The 18,185-nt window shown below is 37.5% G+C and overlaps 1 long non-coding RNA gene across 1 annotated transcript in view; it reads right to left on the reverse strand.

Moving 5' to 3' along the window:
• Positions 1-17,521, reverse strand: part of LOC142063229 (uncharacterized) — a 52,806-nt gene extending 35,285 nt beyond the window's left edge. The window contains exon 1 of the long non-coding RNA XR_012662696.1: positions 17,466-17,521. This is a non-coding gene — a long non-coding RNA (uncharacterized LOC142063229). The remainder of the gene's footprint in view (positions 1-17,465) is intronic.
• Between the last annotated feature and the right edge of the window lie 664 nt (positions 17,522-18,185).

Consider the following 18,185-nt stretch of genomic DNA (forward strand, 5'->3'; position numbering starts at 1 on the left):
CATAATATATTCTCTCTAAACACATCACCGTGGTATGAAATACACCCAGTCAAAGCAAATGATGCCTAAAATCTCCACTGAACTGGGCTACCATTACTGAGCAGTTACATTCCAAACGAATATACTATTAAGTAGTTTTGCTGCAGCATCCCCAACTTGCATAATGCTGCTTCTTTAACGGTATGTCTTTTATTTATGACCAAAAGGTGGCAATGTTCTACTTATTATCAGCTGGCCTTAAAAAGTCAATAGAACCCTACTCCCGCAGGAACAGTGAAGCCCCTTTCCAGCCAAGCCAGAAAGCTATGCATCGTTAACACGCGTGCTTACTAGGTCCCAACACTTTGGTGATGACACCTTCGGTTAAACACAAATATTAAAATACCGTTCAAGTTGTAATCCAATGAGCTGTGTGAAAATACATTAACGTATATCTTATTGTGAGGGAAATTAAAAGGCATATGCAGCTTAAAACCAAAGTGTGTTCCCTGTTACTCATCACATATAATCAGGCCTTACTCAGGATACTCCCGACACATGTCTATGAGACAACTGCTGTGCAGTGAGCAGAAGTTGCACTAGCCTGGCTGCTCAGAAGTGCCACCTAGCCACTTGGGAGTTATACAGAAGCTTATTTCAAGAAATATAACTCATTTGAGGTGACTTCCATAACTCGTTTGGGGATTTTCCAGTTGTGAATATTGAAGTCATCTGAAAGATCTGCCAAGAAGCCTTAATAACACACCCACATGGACAGTCAGTGCACATAACAGCTTGGGGCTGTTACTTTTCTAGCTGGCGTATCAACAACAATTGCACTACTTATTTTAACGGAACAAGTCAGGAATAACCGCATATAGGAAAAAACTGCTACCCTGGTGTTGGCCCTGCTCCTACAATTACCAAACATAAGGTGTCCCACGCCCAAACATTCAGATATTATCTCCATAAGACACTAAATGAGAATGCTAAGCGACACAAAAAAAAATATTTTTCCTGTGTTTCATAAGAAGTTTTTCTGGTATAAAATGGGAATGTCATTTTGTATAACTATTTATGGCAGTTAGGGTGACTGACTGCTTGCTACGGAGTTAAAGCAAAGGCTAGCTAAAGAAGGAAAGCCAGGAAAGAGGAAGATATCTATACAAGGCACATCCTTACAAATATGTTGAAGTAATTGTTGGGTTTCTAACAAAAAAGATGGTGCTTTCTGAGGCTAGATTTGGCATTATGATCATCCTGGTGAGGCTGAGGAGAAAAAGTTGTAGTAAGAGATCTAAAGAAATAAATACATTTTCAAATACTCCCAGCTAATATCTGTTAAATTACTGTTAGCTACAAAAAGCTAAATGAGAACTGCTTCTGCACAGAACAGGAGTAACAAGAGTAAGGAGATGTCCAAACATGTACAGGATAGTCAGTACTTAGCAGACATGAAAGTAATTTAATCCTTATGTGAATACATATTGATTTAGTTTACTGATGTACTAGAAATGCTGCTTTCATTAAGTGAGGGACATCAGCGAGTCAGATGAAATGCAGACATCCACTACACCTCTTGTAAAAATTTCAGGCAACTTGTTTTGGACCCCAAACCAACTTAGCAAATATGATATGAAGTAGTTGCCTGGCAGTTAATTCATCTTAGCCGAGAATCCTTAGTAATTTTCATGTTTACAAGATTTATCTTCATTTTACTCCCTCTACATGTGCATGAGGGGAAATAATTTCCAACTCATAACAAAAAACTTTAAAACTGTTACAGAATTTTAAGTGTTTTTTATACTAGTATTTGATCTTTCTTTTCTACCAGCACTGCGCTATGGACACTTTTCTCCGGACAAATCCTTGCGATGTGGTAGTGCTGTTATCAGAACAGGATGAACTAACCGATCTCCCCACTCAAACAGTGCCATACCAGGGGACAGACGTTTGTCCCAGTCTGCTAGGGTAACAGACGCAGCTCTCCATTTCAGCTGTTTATGGCAAAAGGTAGCATTATGATCTTAAAATTCCAGCCACATGCAAGCTGACAACTCATGAGCATCTGATTCCATGCATTTTGACTTTTAGGTATCTGGGGCAATGGGAGGAAACAGCATTTCTTTCAAGCGACAGTGCTGTTAAACAATTTTTCAGGTAACAATGTCATTGATTCCAATTAAATAGAATAACAAGAAAATGCCCTCTGTTAATACTGTAATGCTTAAGCAGACATATCACACCTTCCACTTATGGTCATTATAAAATTTATTTGCTAACAAATGGGGAAAACTTTTAAATTAGTAGCATTTTATATAGAAAAGCCTGCTAGTTCAGGAAGAGCTATTTATCTTCATGTGGGTGATGACAATTATTTCATGCATTTACATTAGGTTATCTATCATCAAATAAATGTTATATGACATAAACTTTACATTTTTCTTAAGATAGAGTGTTTTATTAGAAGTTTTATCATCCAGTCTCAGTCATGGCATCAATTCTAAAAAACACTTTTAAAGTAGTTCTAATAATTGCTGGGCTCACTAGACGTAGATCCATTCATTTATGACCAGCTACCCTGGGACACTGGAAAAATGTGAATTAGTGATCACGAACAGAAACAAAACAAAGCAATTCCTTCCACTTCAGGTAACAGAACTTGGGAGCAGAAAGATCACAAACACTATTTGGTATATGTTATGTATTCTGTTGCTATTACATAAACTCAGCTTTGCTTTATGTAAAACGCCCAGGTAATACTATCTGTCAGTGCAAAACATTTTGAACCAAGTCTACTAAAAAATTGGGTTACTTAGTCCTCAGAACAAGCACTTCTGTAACCCATCACATGAAGAGTATATACAGCGTGGGGGTGGGGGAAATGAGTTACTGGATCTTGAGAGTGGTAAGTAGGTAAAGTCAGCTGTCCCACAGTAGCTAGTACTAAAAGTCTGTGGGAAATCTTACAGGCATAGAAGCAATCAAACGACAAGTTAAAGTCCTATTATTATCCTATGTAAGATAATTTAAGCATTAACACAGTAAAATATTGGAACATTTTAAATGCCTTTCAACTGCTGAAAAAAAAGGGTCATAGACATTAACTGTTTAACATTAGAAATCCTATTTATTCATTAAGGTTATTTAATGTTTGTGAAATTATTTGACTGTCATTTAATGTAATTACTGGAAATTCAAAAACACCATCCTTTTCAGAGTCATCCATTTCAGAGGGACCTTCTTCAACTACCAATATATCAAATATTTATCAACACCATGGATATCTACATTTACCGAATAAAATGTATAGATGTATACGCTTTCTAGAGAGCAGTGCTCCTTTCAAAGTCTCTGGGTTTTGGTACCAAATATATATGGCATGATTAATTAGAGCAGAATTTCTTAATAAAATCTAACATGAAGAATCTAAGAAGGTAAGCTGAAAGTAGAGGGTCAAAATAAAGCTTCTTCCACTGACGTACAGTGAAAAGGCAAAACCATCCACATTTTTTAAATGAAGGAGAAGCTATAGTTACCACTACCAGAATTTCACACCAGAGAGCTTATGTAGAAGGTGTTCTGTTCCTTCGACCTTAAATCCCAAGTTTCCAGAACAGTATTGCGTAGCCACAGGTTTCAGATGCAATTCCTAGGTATGATATAATCCCGGATAGTTACAGAAACTAACTCAGAACCAGGCAATGCAGTTAAAATATCATAATGATTTGCAAACCAGCAAGGTTTTATGAACCAATTCAGATCATCTCCAGTATATTTTTTAAGGTACTATATATATATTTATACAAAAAAAGAAAAATGAAATCAGCACAACAACATTAGTCTAATGTCTGCAGCGTGCTTATGTTAAGACTTACTACACCTTAAAACTTTCTGAACATTTTCAAAGTGTTCAAAAGCACTTATAATGTTGGGAGTTGTTTTCCTTACTTTGGGGTGATCACATTATTATTTTGCAGCAATTCCCCTCGTCTGCAAGCACAAGTAGAGACGCGCGCTAGCTGCCAGACAAACGTTACACAGGCAATCCCTTGTCCCAAGAGCCGAAACTAAATACAGTCAATGTAAAGCACAGATATAAGTTCCAAAACTTGTATTTAAAATATATAGCAAACCTTTCGGTGATTTATATTCAGTGCTAGCTACATTCATGAGGATGAACACTGTGCGAGAGCTTCCCAGACAGCCTTCAGTCCGAGACTCCTTCCTTACACTTGTGACTGCAAAATACTCACTTCATCTTTTTTTGTTAAACAAGATTCCATTAAAGAAACTTAAGGATAAACTGAATGAAATATCATATATAACAGAGTTCCAGACAAATGCACATTCAGGGAGATAAGTAGTGGCTTACGTGACACGAAAAATAAGGCCTCTATTAGAAAAAAGGCAGTGACAGTAATGGCCCAAGTGACAACAAAAGGCAGGATAAAAAAACCTGTCACTAAGGTGAACATTTGCAAACTCCCATTACTACTGACTTGTTTTTACTAGATCACATTGTGGAAAGTGTAGAATGTCTATGAGCCTCTTCTAATTGCCATCAACAACACTATGTTAGTCTGTGCCAGCACGGCATATCCTGCGTCATATGCCGTTACAAGTCCATTTAAGTATGCCAGTTAGATCCATTTTAAAATAAGCCTGTTTAAGGTGTATTGTAAAATGCAATAATGATTAACTGAGAAATATTCACTTGAGAACCGAGTCTTTTCTTTAAACACTTTAAACAACCTTGGTTTACAAATCCACCATTTTTCACTCTAGCTGTAAGTTGTCATTCGGGGGAAGCTGTCATTGTACTGACACATCGCAACAGGAGCTCCAGGGTAATTCTGCAGATTAGGAAACAAAATATTCGTGTCCCTTTTGAATGAACAGAAAAAATTGTAAGACAAACGTGTGTTTGGTTAACTTAGTAACGTCACTTGTCTTCTGACATAGTCCCATGGGAACTGGGAACCCAAAGGTGTTACGGGAACTGACTATTCAGAAGAGAGATTTTCGTATGTAACACTGTCCATTACAGGGCTTTAATCTCTTAAAATGTTTGCTGCAAGTTCATACATACCTGTTTCTGGAAACAAGCGGCGGCAATGGGTCAGGCACAATTTTAGTGCAGTACCTAAAAATTGAAACATATGGACAGCGATTAAAAAGTAGCAGAAATTACAAATAGAAAAATAGTGTATAAGTAACTTCAGGGTTTTTTCCTCCAATTTCCTGAAGGTTCCAGGAGATTTGGCAAAACCAACATTTTTTATCAAAATAAAATATTTTCAAAACTGCTGTAACTATGGATTTTCCTGCAGTTTACTGAATCTTGAGTTAAACCAAACTTAATAAAGACTGGACACCTGAATTTTCTGCCCAGGTAACAGTCTCTGTCTAGGAGTCCCTAGTCCATCTGGAGAAATCCTGGAAAACATCAGAAAGAAGGCGGAAAGAGGCTTACCCCGCTATGCTAAAACCTACTAGCAAGGGATTATTCTCTCTCTCTCCTTTTTCATTCACAATGGTGTTCTTGGGAACAGATTTATTTTGTACTTACGGTGTCTAATAACAGCTGATATGCATTTATTTTTCCACTATCCGGACACAGTAATGTTATCCTGCTTAACTCTGCAACTCTTTCTGACATAAAGACGCACCCACCATGACACTCCTTAATACTGTAACAAACCGGCAGTGGCCTAGGACTTCACGGCTGTTACCAGCACACACTCCAGTTGATTTAACTCCTCTTTCGTACTGATGGATAGAAGTCATTACAATATAATTGCTACCAGTAATATAAAACTTATAAAACAGAAAACGTCCAATTTTAAGGCCAAGAGTGGCAGACAATTTACTTTTAGAGACAAGTGTTTAAAGTAGCCTTGAAGTAGAAGAATTGCTCCAGGTTTTGTGGTGGTTTTTTTTCACATTAGTATACCGATATTTCTCAGACACTCTCACAGCTCCATTTCCATCTCATGTCAATTGTTGGGATCCAAACAGTGGCTGAAACAGTTCTGGAAATGGTGGGAATGAACACCTTGATCAGAACTCCTTTATTACCAAAAAAGCATAAACTGGAGTTCAGAGCCATGAATTAAATTCCAGCATTATTCTTTTGGTACCTGTTTTCTAGGCAACTTGTTTTCCAGGTCACTTGCACCTGAAGTCAAAAGGCAATAAACGTTTTTCAACAGATCTGAATTAAATTGCAGGAATTATGGTGTCTGTCAAAAAGAAACTACAGATTTTAGTGTCAAAACGCTACCACTTCATCAATCTCTCTCTAGAGTATGAAGTACAATATTACATTGGCTTTGAAACCCAACATTAACAGGTCTCATTCCCACAGAACTACTTGTATGTTCTGCTCGTACTTCCACTATGCTTCTGTTGCTTTGCTAGGCTTGCTGTTTCACCCATCACCTGCCTCCTCATACAGATCACGGCTGATGGGTAGAGACATGATTTTCTTAACAACACTTCACAGTCATTATTAAGCTCCACAAAATACACTTTTTTCTAACTAGATTTGATTGGGGGGTAAAGGGAGGAAAACACTAAAAGAATAATGGCTTTGTCCACAATTCCTATTTTCTTTTAAGATCAAAGATGACTCCTTTTAAACACACTTCTTTTTTAGTAACTGGTTACTTTCTAAAACAGGTGCTACGTGTAGCTAGAAATGTTTGTTTGTTTGTTGCAAAAGATTTTTAAGCATTAAAATATCAGCTGTTTCTACCCATCACTACTTCTTCTCCCCAAGTACCTTTTAAGATAGAGTCTAAAAAGTCAGACACTTACTAGATATGCAACTTCCTATGTAGAGTTCCCTGAGGTTCCCATTAATTTCCCTTTTTATGTCCAAGCCATCACGTGTTTGCAGGTTGATGCAGTGAAACTGGTGAACTGGTTTATGGTTGTTTTTCTTTAAGAAAGAAGGAAATAAAGGAAAGAAAGTTAGAAATAAAGGAAAGAAAGATGGAAATGACAGAAATAAAGGAAGGAAAAAAGGAAAGAAAGAAGGAAATAAAGAAAAGAAGAAACAAAAAAGCAGGGGTGGGAAGAAAAAAACACCCAAAGAAAAAACCTCTCTATTGGGAGAAACTCATTTAGACTAAGTTCAAAATGTTGCCATTGAGAGAGCAGAACTCGGGCTCGTGCAGCAGACACACACCCACCCCTGCCACTACAGCGTCACCTGATGTACCATCAGTGAAGCTGTGCAAGATTCCGTAGGTGCTCCTAATAACAGAAGTCTTCTCCTGAGTGGATGAATGGAAACAGAAGGAAAAAAAGCAACTTGGATAAAGTTATGAGCTTTTCATTAATCTGAATTTTTTTAAAAAAAAACAAAACCAAACAGCAAATTCAACCAAAAACTTGTAGTGATTTGATCTAGCTTAATGTGAATGAATAACACAAGCTAGAAAACACAAATGATAAATGGAGGAAACTAGAAAGGCATCTAAAGTACCAAAACCTTATTGAAGGAGAAATGTTGGGTGAGGGGAAGGCAGGAACAAACACCACCAGTTCATTAGAAAATGGAGAGGAAAAACAAGCACTAATTACACTAAACCAAAAGCCTATGTATGTCTTAGAAATCAGGAAAACCTAACTGTGAAAAGAAGTATTTAAAATACTGAAGTACTAAACCAAGATATTTAGAAAACAGAGCAAATACTAATCATAAATGGATCAGTTGATCCATTCTTATGAGTGGAGAATAAAATGGATGACTTCTGAAAAGCTTACTTCAGCCATATTTTTCTATGATCTGCAGTTGCTGTATCACAAATAGTGGTACTTGAAACAAAGTTTACTTGTATTAAAAATTAAAAGCTTATGTCTCTATTATTTAGGCAAACACCCTAGTAGTTCAGAAGGCATTAAACTCTTTGTTTACTCGGTCTCATTACCTATTCCGTAAGTTTTTATATCCTTCTAAAATACGAAGTAGCACACTGTATAATAGCTTTTCCTGTTTTCTCTCAAAATCCTTCCCAAACAGTAGCTTAATCTCTTTAAACACTTGTCCAATGTTCCCTGCATGCACTCAAACCACGGAATGTCTTCCAATAATAAAGAAAAATAACAGCTTGGTATTTATTTTATTCTTCATTTCTCTTGAGCTGTAAGTCAAACTTGTAAGATAACGATTACTTCATGAATGATTAACCCATCATGTACTTAGATAGAAGACATAATTTTTGATTTGTTTATTCTGCATTTTCACTGACAAGGTAGTAGGATGGCTTGCTTTCTGCAATTTCATGCTGATTACATTCTGTATGAATATGAAAATCCTAATCAGGTGGGGCTACCCTAAATGTTCCTAAAGACATAAGCCACAGAGGAATACGTCAGCCTATTCTTTCAATAACAAAATGAAATAAAACAAAGAAGGAAAGAAGCTAGAATAAGCTTTTCATAAGTATTTTTCAGAGGACACACTCTTTATACAGTATTTTTGTTCCCCACACAAATTGACTGATAGGCATAAAGTGGGTGAGCAGTAGGAAGCCTAGTCTGATTCCTCTTCGATTTTCTGAGATTATTTAGTTCTTACTGAACATCTGAAATGAACATACAGGGGTTTTTTGTTTGCTTCACAAATGAAAGCTTGTATTTCCCTTGACTTGCTCTATGACAGAATGTACAATCAAGCTCAAGCTGTGGACAGCGCTTTTTCTCTGTACTGCAGTCATTACCAGCAACAATCCCGGCAGTCAAACACAGCAATACAATCCAGTACTGTATCTCTTGGTGAAATCCACATAGGAATTGGTATGAGATATAATCCAGCAATAAAAGGCCACATCTGAAAAAAAGAGACCATTTGGATGAGTTCCCCATCTACATTTAAAACCTAGCAGAAAGAAACCCGAGAGGCTATTTAACATAAAAAAGGGGCATACAAATGGGGAACATCTCAACACTGGGAAGATTCAGTTTTCGAAATTAACAAATATACCATCCTTTGAAAAAGAACCACATTTCAGGGTCACATAAAACTTCCAAAATACATTGTAATGATCAGAGAACTACCCCAAAATCCACACAACTCAGATTTTATGCAGACTGCACTCAGAAAGGAGTTTGGCTTTTTGCACATTGCTTGGAAAACCATCATTATGTCAACTGTGGTTCTGTATAATTTTGGTATATACTGCTGAAAACTGCTACCTAATGCAAAATAAAAAGACCATTTTAATTATGTAAAGTTTTGCATTCACCAGGGTCAAGGGAAACACTTTACTGTAATGTCTTTTGTTTTAAACCTGCATAAATAAAGTCCACAGAGAGTTACGTTTACCGCTGCTAAATACCTGTTCCAATGTTTTTGGCAGAAAGTATCTAGAAAATTAAATCCTATTTCATAAGGAAATGAAAAGAACTTGCACTCCTTGTTCTCATATAGCCTTTCTTCTTTCCACTCTTTCAGAAAACTTCTAAAATCTGAAAAGCCAGTAAAATCAATGTGGTAAGGATTAGTTTTAGAAAGAGAGCAACATAAACTCAGGAATGAAAAAACCTCGTTCCCACTGTCCTTGAGAAGGAGAACAGAACAAACAGCTAGGAACTACACTTGCCTATGGGGGCTCAAAAAAAAATCATTAAGTTGTCAGTAAGACAAAATGATTTTAAAGTAAAAGCAAATAGATGATGCTATATTGAAAAAATACATTGAAATAATCATAGACAGGAACAAAGATGCTCATCGTTTCTGTTCACTTCCGTAGTTTTAAAATCCACGTTTCATTCTGACAACTTTACAATGTAGTGCATCACGGTGTGTCTTCACATTTGACCGCTGGCACAAAGGACACCAGCTGTCTGGTAAAAAAGGTCTCAGTTAAGAGAAATTATATTTTTGTTAATTACAATTTGAAATTAGAGTGTCAAGAAGAATTTTTCACACAGTTTGAAAAGGCAGGCTGTTTACTAAAGTTTTCATTTTTTTCTTTACTGAATGCTTCATTCTGCATCTTCCATTCTGGTTATCTTTGATTTATTTTATATTCGCTTGAACAGAAGAAGAGAACATGAAAAGGGAAGGATGTTTTTAACATAACAATTAAAAAAATCCTGGGATGAAAAGTTCTCTTTTTAAAAGTTGTGAATCCCAAGGAAAGCTAGTAATAAGGTCTCTCCTCCCCAGACAAGTTTACAACCATAAATTACTGTCACATTTATCTGCTATTTTTTCTTGCATTCTTTTTTCTTACATCTTCATAGAAAATTAGAGCAAAGCACACATACTCATATTGAAGATCCGAGTCTTTTAAATAACATTCAGTGTTACAACTACATTTGAAGGTTGCTTTTGTACACTATACATATAACTTCTGGTAGTACATAAAACATTCATCCAAATCAACAGGACTTAAGGGCACCTGACAGTTCAGGTTTCTGGGTAGCTTTGTAACTGCCAGCAGCTGTACGCTACCTAAAAGTCAAGTTCGTGTATATCTAGCGAACAATATTTTTAAGAAAGCCCCTTAACTCACATGCCATTGGAGACCTCGCCAAGGTGTCAATTAGGGGTATTAGATGTATCAATCTAATAAAGTCCTAGTCCAGCTTCCACTGAGAGTTTTGTGAATATCAAGTTTTCTTTCACCATCAGCACCAGCAATTCATAGTAATTACGGCCTCCTCGCTCCCCCAGAGACAAGGCTTCAGAGTTCAAGCAGAACAAAGCTAACTCCTCCCACGTGGTGTTAACTTGTAGGAAAGGCAAGGCACAGAGCTGTCAGAAGTGTAATACTGGGAAAGAGATGAGAAATACATTTTGTGTCAGCTGATTTTGTTGCAAACCTTTTCTCCTTTATGATGGAAGGCAGGTTAACAGAAGTCAAAGCTACCAAAGTAGCCCTCCTAGTGTTCTGATCTTCAAAGAATTACCACAGGCACATACTACGGGTAAGTTATTTTTAGACTTTTTGCAGACTTTGGGTGTGGGGATTTGGCATAACTTTGGGACACATTTTATCAGGAAATAATTTTGCTTAAAGAACTTGTTCTCCAGCACTCTAATATCTCTATCTGCATGACAGATTAAGTAGCACATGGGAAAATCAAGACAGCATTTTTCAAGGTAGTTTGATCCTCACCCATCAACTTTGTCAGTACAAACAAATGAGAGTGTGTTAAAGCAAGAGCAGATATATAATGAGAGAGACAGATGAGACGGAGGCTTCATGAATGTGGTGCTGTCACAGTACAGAATCAAACTGACATTCTTACTGTAACAGACACAAAGCACATTTTTTAGTTAAAAGACTGAGAATAGACAGAAAAGGCAGTAGTTACATATAATATGCAGTTAAAGGATTACTGAGGAATTTTGATTAAAACATTGTACCCCACTTATTACACATACGCTATAGAGAATTCATAGTTTTTTGAGAACTCGGGCTAATTTTACCATAACGATCATCTTAAAGATGGCGGTTAATTGAGACATATACCAGTACTTTGGGGGCCAAAGTTACACAATGAAAAACAAACTACCAAATAATTAAGATTTTCAGATATTGAACCAATTTCACAGAAAAGAACGCTTGCATATTTAGTAGGAAGCCATCAAAATTCAAAATAGAAGCCAGATTAAAATAAATGTCTTATTTTCACAGAATCACAGACTGGTGGGGGTTGGAAGGCACCTCTGGAGCTCACCCTGTCCCACCCCCTGCTGGAGCAGGCACACCCAGAGCAGGGGCACAGGGCCGCGTCCAGGCGGGGGGTGAATGTCTCCAGGGAAGGGACCCCACAGCCTCCCTGGGCAGCCTGTGCCCCTGCTCTGGCACCCGCACAGGGAAGGGGTTTGTCCTCATATTGAGATGGAACTTTCTGTGTTCCCAGTTGAGCCCATCGCCCCTTGGCCTATCCTTGGGCGCTATTGAAAAGAGCCTTTTAGTTAAGAAATTTTGTTTAATTGAACTTCTGAATGAAATTCAGCTTTGAATGGGAGACAAAGTTTTCAGTGAGCAATGCATAATTAAAAGCACAGCACAAACACAGCACAATAAAGAACATTCCCACTGTATACATACTCAATCTAGAACTTTACGATTCAAAGATATCACTTATCCTTATGAAATGAGGGGATTGCTTTAACATGAAATCTGAGCTGAATGCTTCTCTGAAGGACATTCAAATCCTTCTGTAATACTTAAACTCAATTCACCATGATGCTATTCCCATTCTGTGTGTATACATTGAAATCAAACAGCTATTTTAATTATTACAATACAAAAAAAGTACTGTTTCTGAGAGCTGGGGACCTTTGGAGTGGTGTTCTACCAGACTTAACAAATTCAGCCAGAGGAAGTCAATCCTCTCAGCTCACTAGATTGCCACAGAGAGGAAACCCAAAAGTTTTCATGCCTTCTGATGGGAAAATTCTGTTTGGCTGCCATTCTTCCCCAGCTCTCTCCCTGTCAAGAAACAATTGATCTGTCAGAGCTTCAAGATGAGCTGATTAAACAATCCCAGGGCAAGGATTACAGCCCGTATCTCTAGTCCACTTACTTGAGCAACATTCCTTTCCCCACTTTCACATGAGCTATTTACCATATTCTATTCTTTTGTTTGTTTTGAAGTTTGTTGTCTTTCCTCATTAGGGATATTTGCATTCCTAGGGAAATGTGCACCTGATTTGCATATTTGTTAAATCCAGAAATATAAAACAGTCTTGAGTATTAGTGCACCGACGGAACGTCATGATGTAAATAATGCAAAAGAGTCATAATGATTTCAACACATCTCTCAGGGTAATTTATACAAGTGCTTTGTGTTGTGGCATTTTTAAGAGAATTATTTTGATGCAAGCCAAGAAGAAACAGAGTTACAAGTAAAAACATGTTAAATTATACTTTTGTCCAACTTATTACAGAGAAAAGAATTAAATGGGTAACGGGAAAACTTATTAGAAGTCAAGTGAGAAATTTGAAGAAATAGATTTAAAATTCCCATTGTTTTGTGAATACTGCGGTGCTGCTGCCAGATCTGCAGAGATGCCTCCTGAGGGCACAGCACTCTAACCACAAGAAACCCCACTGCATCACGATATGAAGATTTGAGTGTACGCTACTTGAATCCACCTAAGACTTTCTTTGAACTCTATCGAGGTTTACACTATTGCCATGTAATTCTCCATTCAATAGGGAAGAGCTTACTAAACATTAGAAGTTTTCCGCAACTTCTCATTTTAGGAGATGTGTCGAATACTCTCACAGGATAAAGGGCAAAATGTTCTCTCTTTTTCCCCAAAACTGAAGATTTCAGTCCTAGAACATTCATGGGAGAGATGGAAGGCACGCACACAGCTGCACTTCTGCTGCTGAATGCAAATGCTAGCGAAGAGGATGGCCAAGGGCCCAGTGGTACAAGGTTTGACTTGTCTTCAACAAATGCAGAAAACTACTGCTCAGACAGAGGTGGGAACCAGACACATAAAAGGCATTAAAGTTCTAGGTAATGCCTATAACAGAGGGAGTGAGATACCCCGTTATTCAGTCACTGCCTGCTTCAGAAATGCTCAAAGCCTGTGTCCGAACATGGTGATACCGTACAGTTATTGTGGGAAATAAAAGCATTAGCCTGGACATGAGTCATGAATGGGAACATTCTTCCCCTCCCAAGGTTAGGAAATTGTCTTTAATATGCAACCAACAACACTATTTTACCTCTAGAGGTCAGAATTGTATGAGTCACACCACCAGAGTCCCTGTTTTGAAAACCTCCTCCTACCTTAGCTATACTTAAAAAAAGGGGGTGTGGGTGGGGGTAGGGAGGGAGTTGAAGTTAGCTCTATACACTCTTACAAAATAAAAACCACGCTTAGTTTTTCATAAAGCACGAAACACCATAACTTTATGTAGTATCTCTTGATAGAAAGAAGCACATAATCGTTATTGCTAATTATAGAACTCTGCAAAAATGTCTTTATTTTATATAACCCCTGCAAAAACAGGGGTTATTTTAAAGTCAGATACTGGTATAAATATGCTGATAATATATTTATATTATAAACACAATAATACAATTCTGGCTTTGAATTAACATCTCAGATTCAGTATTTTGAATAAAATGTGTATGGTGAAAAATAGAACATGGTTGCTCAGAAGATTAATCAAAAATAGAAGCCAACTTGAAAAAAGAAAAAATAACCAGGAACAGGGAGCCAATATGGTTTAAAAGATAGGTTTGTCATCTATTTTTTCCTCCAAAATCTTTAAATCTAGTTAAATATGAAATGTGACAGATGAAACAACCCCCAAATACCCAGAATGTAGTATTTCTTGTATTGCTACTGATACAGTAGGCTACAGCACTTTCAAGCCTTTGCTTATGAGATCTTTACCCTATTGGATCTGAATAGCATGCTAAGGTTTTTTTTTAAGCTCAAGGGCAAACCGGTAATCAGAGTATTATGTAATTTTCCCCGAATAAGAAGATTTCCATGACAAAGGCAGACAACTTAGCACAGTGCTGTGTGAAATACAGAGCTGAAGCTGGGAAACCCCAAGGTTGGAGCACACAGTTTATTCACATATTCATCTTCCTTGCTTGCTTGCTGAGTCTGCTGTGAGGTGACTGTGCCGCCAACAAAGGCAGGTGTGGGGCTGTAACAAGTTGCCTCGGATTAAATGGGCGACAGACTGATAACAGAAACAGCAGAAGTCCAGGACAAACCAAAAAAATTTGTTCCTTAGAAAAATCTTGAGAAATGGTGCTAAGGAATTCAAGTACTGAATTTCAACAACATCCTCTCATTAGGAAATCACACGGTATTAAGCTAAACTGTATTTAGAATTAACAGTGAGATAACATATTAATGCTATCCCGATATCTATCTCCTCTCAGGTACTACACAGCAAGGCTACTAAATTTTCCAGGTTTTCCTTACTTTATCTTCAAAACTACTGTGTATGTCAAAGCTCTCATGCCAAAGAAAATTAATTACTTATGTCTGACCTAATTGTAACTAGGGATTTTTGGAATGGGGTTAATTACACACAGAAGCCATTCTCTTATGCATCCAACCTTGTGGCTTGCCCAGACACTCAATCTAAATTTCAAATGTTCAAACATAACCTGGATACTTACAAGGTTGAAAGAAACAGCCAATTTGTCGTTGTCAGTCTTCATCATTTCGCCTGTCTGGGGGCGGAGAAAAAGAAGTCCCACCACTTAAATAATATTTATGCTACTTGACACACACAGGAAGTACAAAGAGCCTAGAGCTGCAAGCAGGTCAGTCTCTTTGGATGCAGTTTGCTTCACAAAACTAGTTTTCTATTGTGTGCAAATAATTAATAATTTTCATGTTGAGAGTTTATCATCTACAAGAACACACTTAACTTTTGTGTTCCTATTGAAGTTACTAAGCGCTACCTCAGTTTATGTAAACACATGCATCTAAACCCTCCTCCTCAATGCTCTAGTATTTTTTGCTTCCAGAAGAATTTCACCATTTCTAGTTTTCTTCAAAATTTTATAAAGACAAGGGGCATTTATAAGGCAGATTTACAGAGCTTGCAGTCAGGTGGATTTCTGCTTGTCTGTCAGCTGAATTTATTTTCTTAGTATAGCATCTATACAGTTGATGGCTGCAGCCAGACAACAACAGAAAAATAATAGCACTAGGAGGCATATAAGCAGCCTAGGGAAGCTCTATTTAATGGGGACGGATTGTCCCTGTGAAATTTTTAAAGCATAATATACAAAACAATGAGTCATTGGTTGAGAAAGCAGCCAGTTCTGTTGCAGAACAGCTTCAGAAAAGCTGTTATCACCCCAGTAAAAGAGTTGAACCAGAAAGATGGAACATTGACTCAGCAAATGAATGCATGAGCACATGTTGCCACAGATGCTGAAACTCTGAAGAAGGATTTTCAGCTATGGTTATGAAATACAGCATTTCAAAAGCTTTACCTTGTAGGTTACGGAGAGCTAAAAGTAAATTATTGCTTACTAAAAAGCAACAGTGGCTCCAGAGCTAGATTATACAATGCCAATTTTTGTTAATAATTTTCCTAAAATTAATTTGATTGTTACTGAGAAAGCAAAGAAATGAGTTCTCAAGATCAGCAGGAATTCTGTTGCCCACTTGAAAAAAAAGTAAATACTACAGAAGTCAGTGATAGCATTCTCTGCTCAGATTTCAGATGCTACAAATGTTAATTATGCCTTGCATTACCCATGAAATCACATATGATTAGGGAAGTCAGCATGCGATGTTGTATGTATAATACGTAGACTTAAGAATGTTCTATATCACATTTTTCTTTCCCTGTACAGCTAGATGTTGGCCTCTGCCAGTGTGCTTGCTGCAGTAGAAACAATACACTCAATTCCAAGTTTTATGTGAAAAGTTTAAATCTTTTCATACGTTATTGTACGGCATGCAGGAATGTGCATGTTTGATAGAAGTGTTTCTAGAAATCCAGCCCCGTTTTCCTTACATACATTGTGCTTAAATTCCTATTGCTTTGCTTTGAATTCTTTCCTTATGAGAGAAAATTTATTAGAACAGAGATCAACACTACAAGCAACACAAACATCATGGTTTACTGTGAAAATGGGCAAAAGCACTGCAACAGTTCTTTATCATTGCTTATTCTTCCAAAATGACAACTTTATGTAACACTAAGAAGAGCTGACTGCTTTCTATCCTGTTGTACTGACAGCTTCTGGCATAGGCAATTATGACTCAATTTAAAAAACCCAAGAGAGAGCATTTGTGTGTGAACACTAGAGATGGGCCAGTTTGTTTTTAATCAGCTATTAAGCATAGCAAAATGGCATTTGAGTTCTGTCTGGTCATTATTCACCTTCCAGATAATCTGGAAAAAAAAAAAAAAAAGGCTAGAAGGCAAATGAGGAAAGTTCAAAAAATGAAAATAGAGCAGAAGAAGCAGAGTGAGAAAGACCGAGAAGAAGCAGTGATTGCAAACAGTACTGGAGAACGGTTAATATTGTAAATCTTTACAGGACAGAATGTTTATTCCTGATGAAGTAGCACTTGCTTTCACTAGAAACAGCCATTTATATTTCATGCATCTTTCCAAATAGGATAAACTGGAGGAGGGAAGTTGGTAAATTTCTTCTGCATAATAATTCAGGCATTGTGTGACAGCATATTTCTCACCAGCTTCCCAACCTATTTTACATCCCACAGGCTAAACAGTTAGAAGCCTGTCATGTTAATAAACCCAGCAATACTAAGGCTGATCATCCCCAAATCAAATGGTTTGTGACCAAACAAAACAGAGTTGTAGCAATTGTTTTTCCATATGGAACAAATTTTCATTTTTTACTCCTAAAACACAATAATTAGCTTCCAGCAGCAATACTGTGTGTTACCCAATCGGTGAATCTTTCAGGCCTGGGGTGCACAGGCAGTCTAAGGAGTGCAGGTGTTAATTGTCACCTACTATTTGCATTTTCCTTACCAACCATCTGGCTTCCAACTAAATAGCTAGTGGGGCTCCTGATGTCAGTTACACTCGTAAAAGAAAAAAGATTCATGTTAGTATTTCAGTTCTGTGGTAATAAGTGAAGTATCTGCTAGACAGCATGACTCCTCTTCCACCGTCTCCACAAACATCCTTCTCCAGTACTGAGGCAAGATTTGCAGAACTGCATTATGATGTTTTCTAAAGGGAAAACTTGAAGAATTTGTGATGACAAATGCAACTCGCTCCCCAACAAACATTTGCCAAGCCCTGGAAACAGATTGTTCTTTTGCAATCAGCTAAAAGCAAAATAAGAAAAGCAAACTATTCTTCTGTTGAACATCAAGGTTGCAATTCTATCCTTCACTGCCATTAGCTGACCAAGTTACTTCATTCCAGCCACTATGAAGTCCAAGTCTGATGTCCTCTTCACTTTAGAAGATGACCACGCCCAGGAAGGTGCATTGCTTCCCGAGTTTCACTGCCCCGTTACCCACCCTGTCTCTGTAACTCAGGCCCCAACGATCCAGCACAGCAGACAGAATGCTGGTACTAAAGCTGCTCTAGTTTTTGCTGCCACCGAAACTGTCACCACAAAGTGTCACTGGGATGAGAAGACATTTTGTATTCTGTCTTACACAGGGGTGCTTTCAGTAGCTTTTTCATCTTTAGAAGGTGATAGCTGAAGAACAACATTGCAGAATTTACAGTATTTAA

Source organism: Phalacrocorax aristotelis, chromosome 11 (genome assembly GCF_949628215.1).
Source record: "Phalacrocorax aristotelis chromosome 11, bGulAri2.1, whole genome shotgun sequence".
In the NCBI taxonomy this organism is placed as follows: Eukaryota; Metazoa; Chordata; class Aves; order Suliformes; family Phalacrocoracidae; genus Phalacrocorax; species Phalacrocorax aristotelis.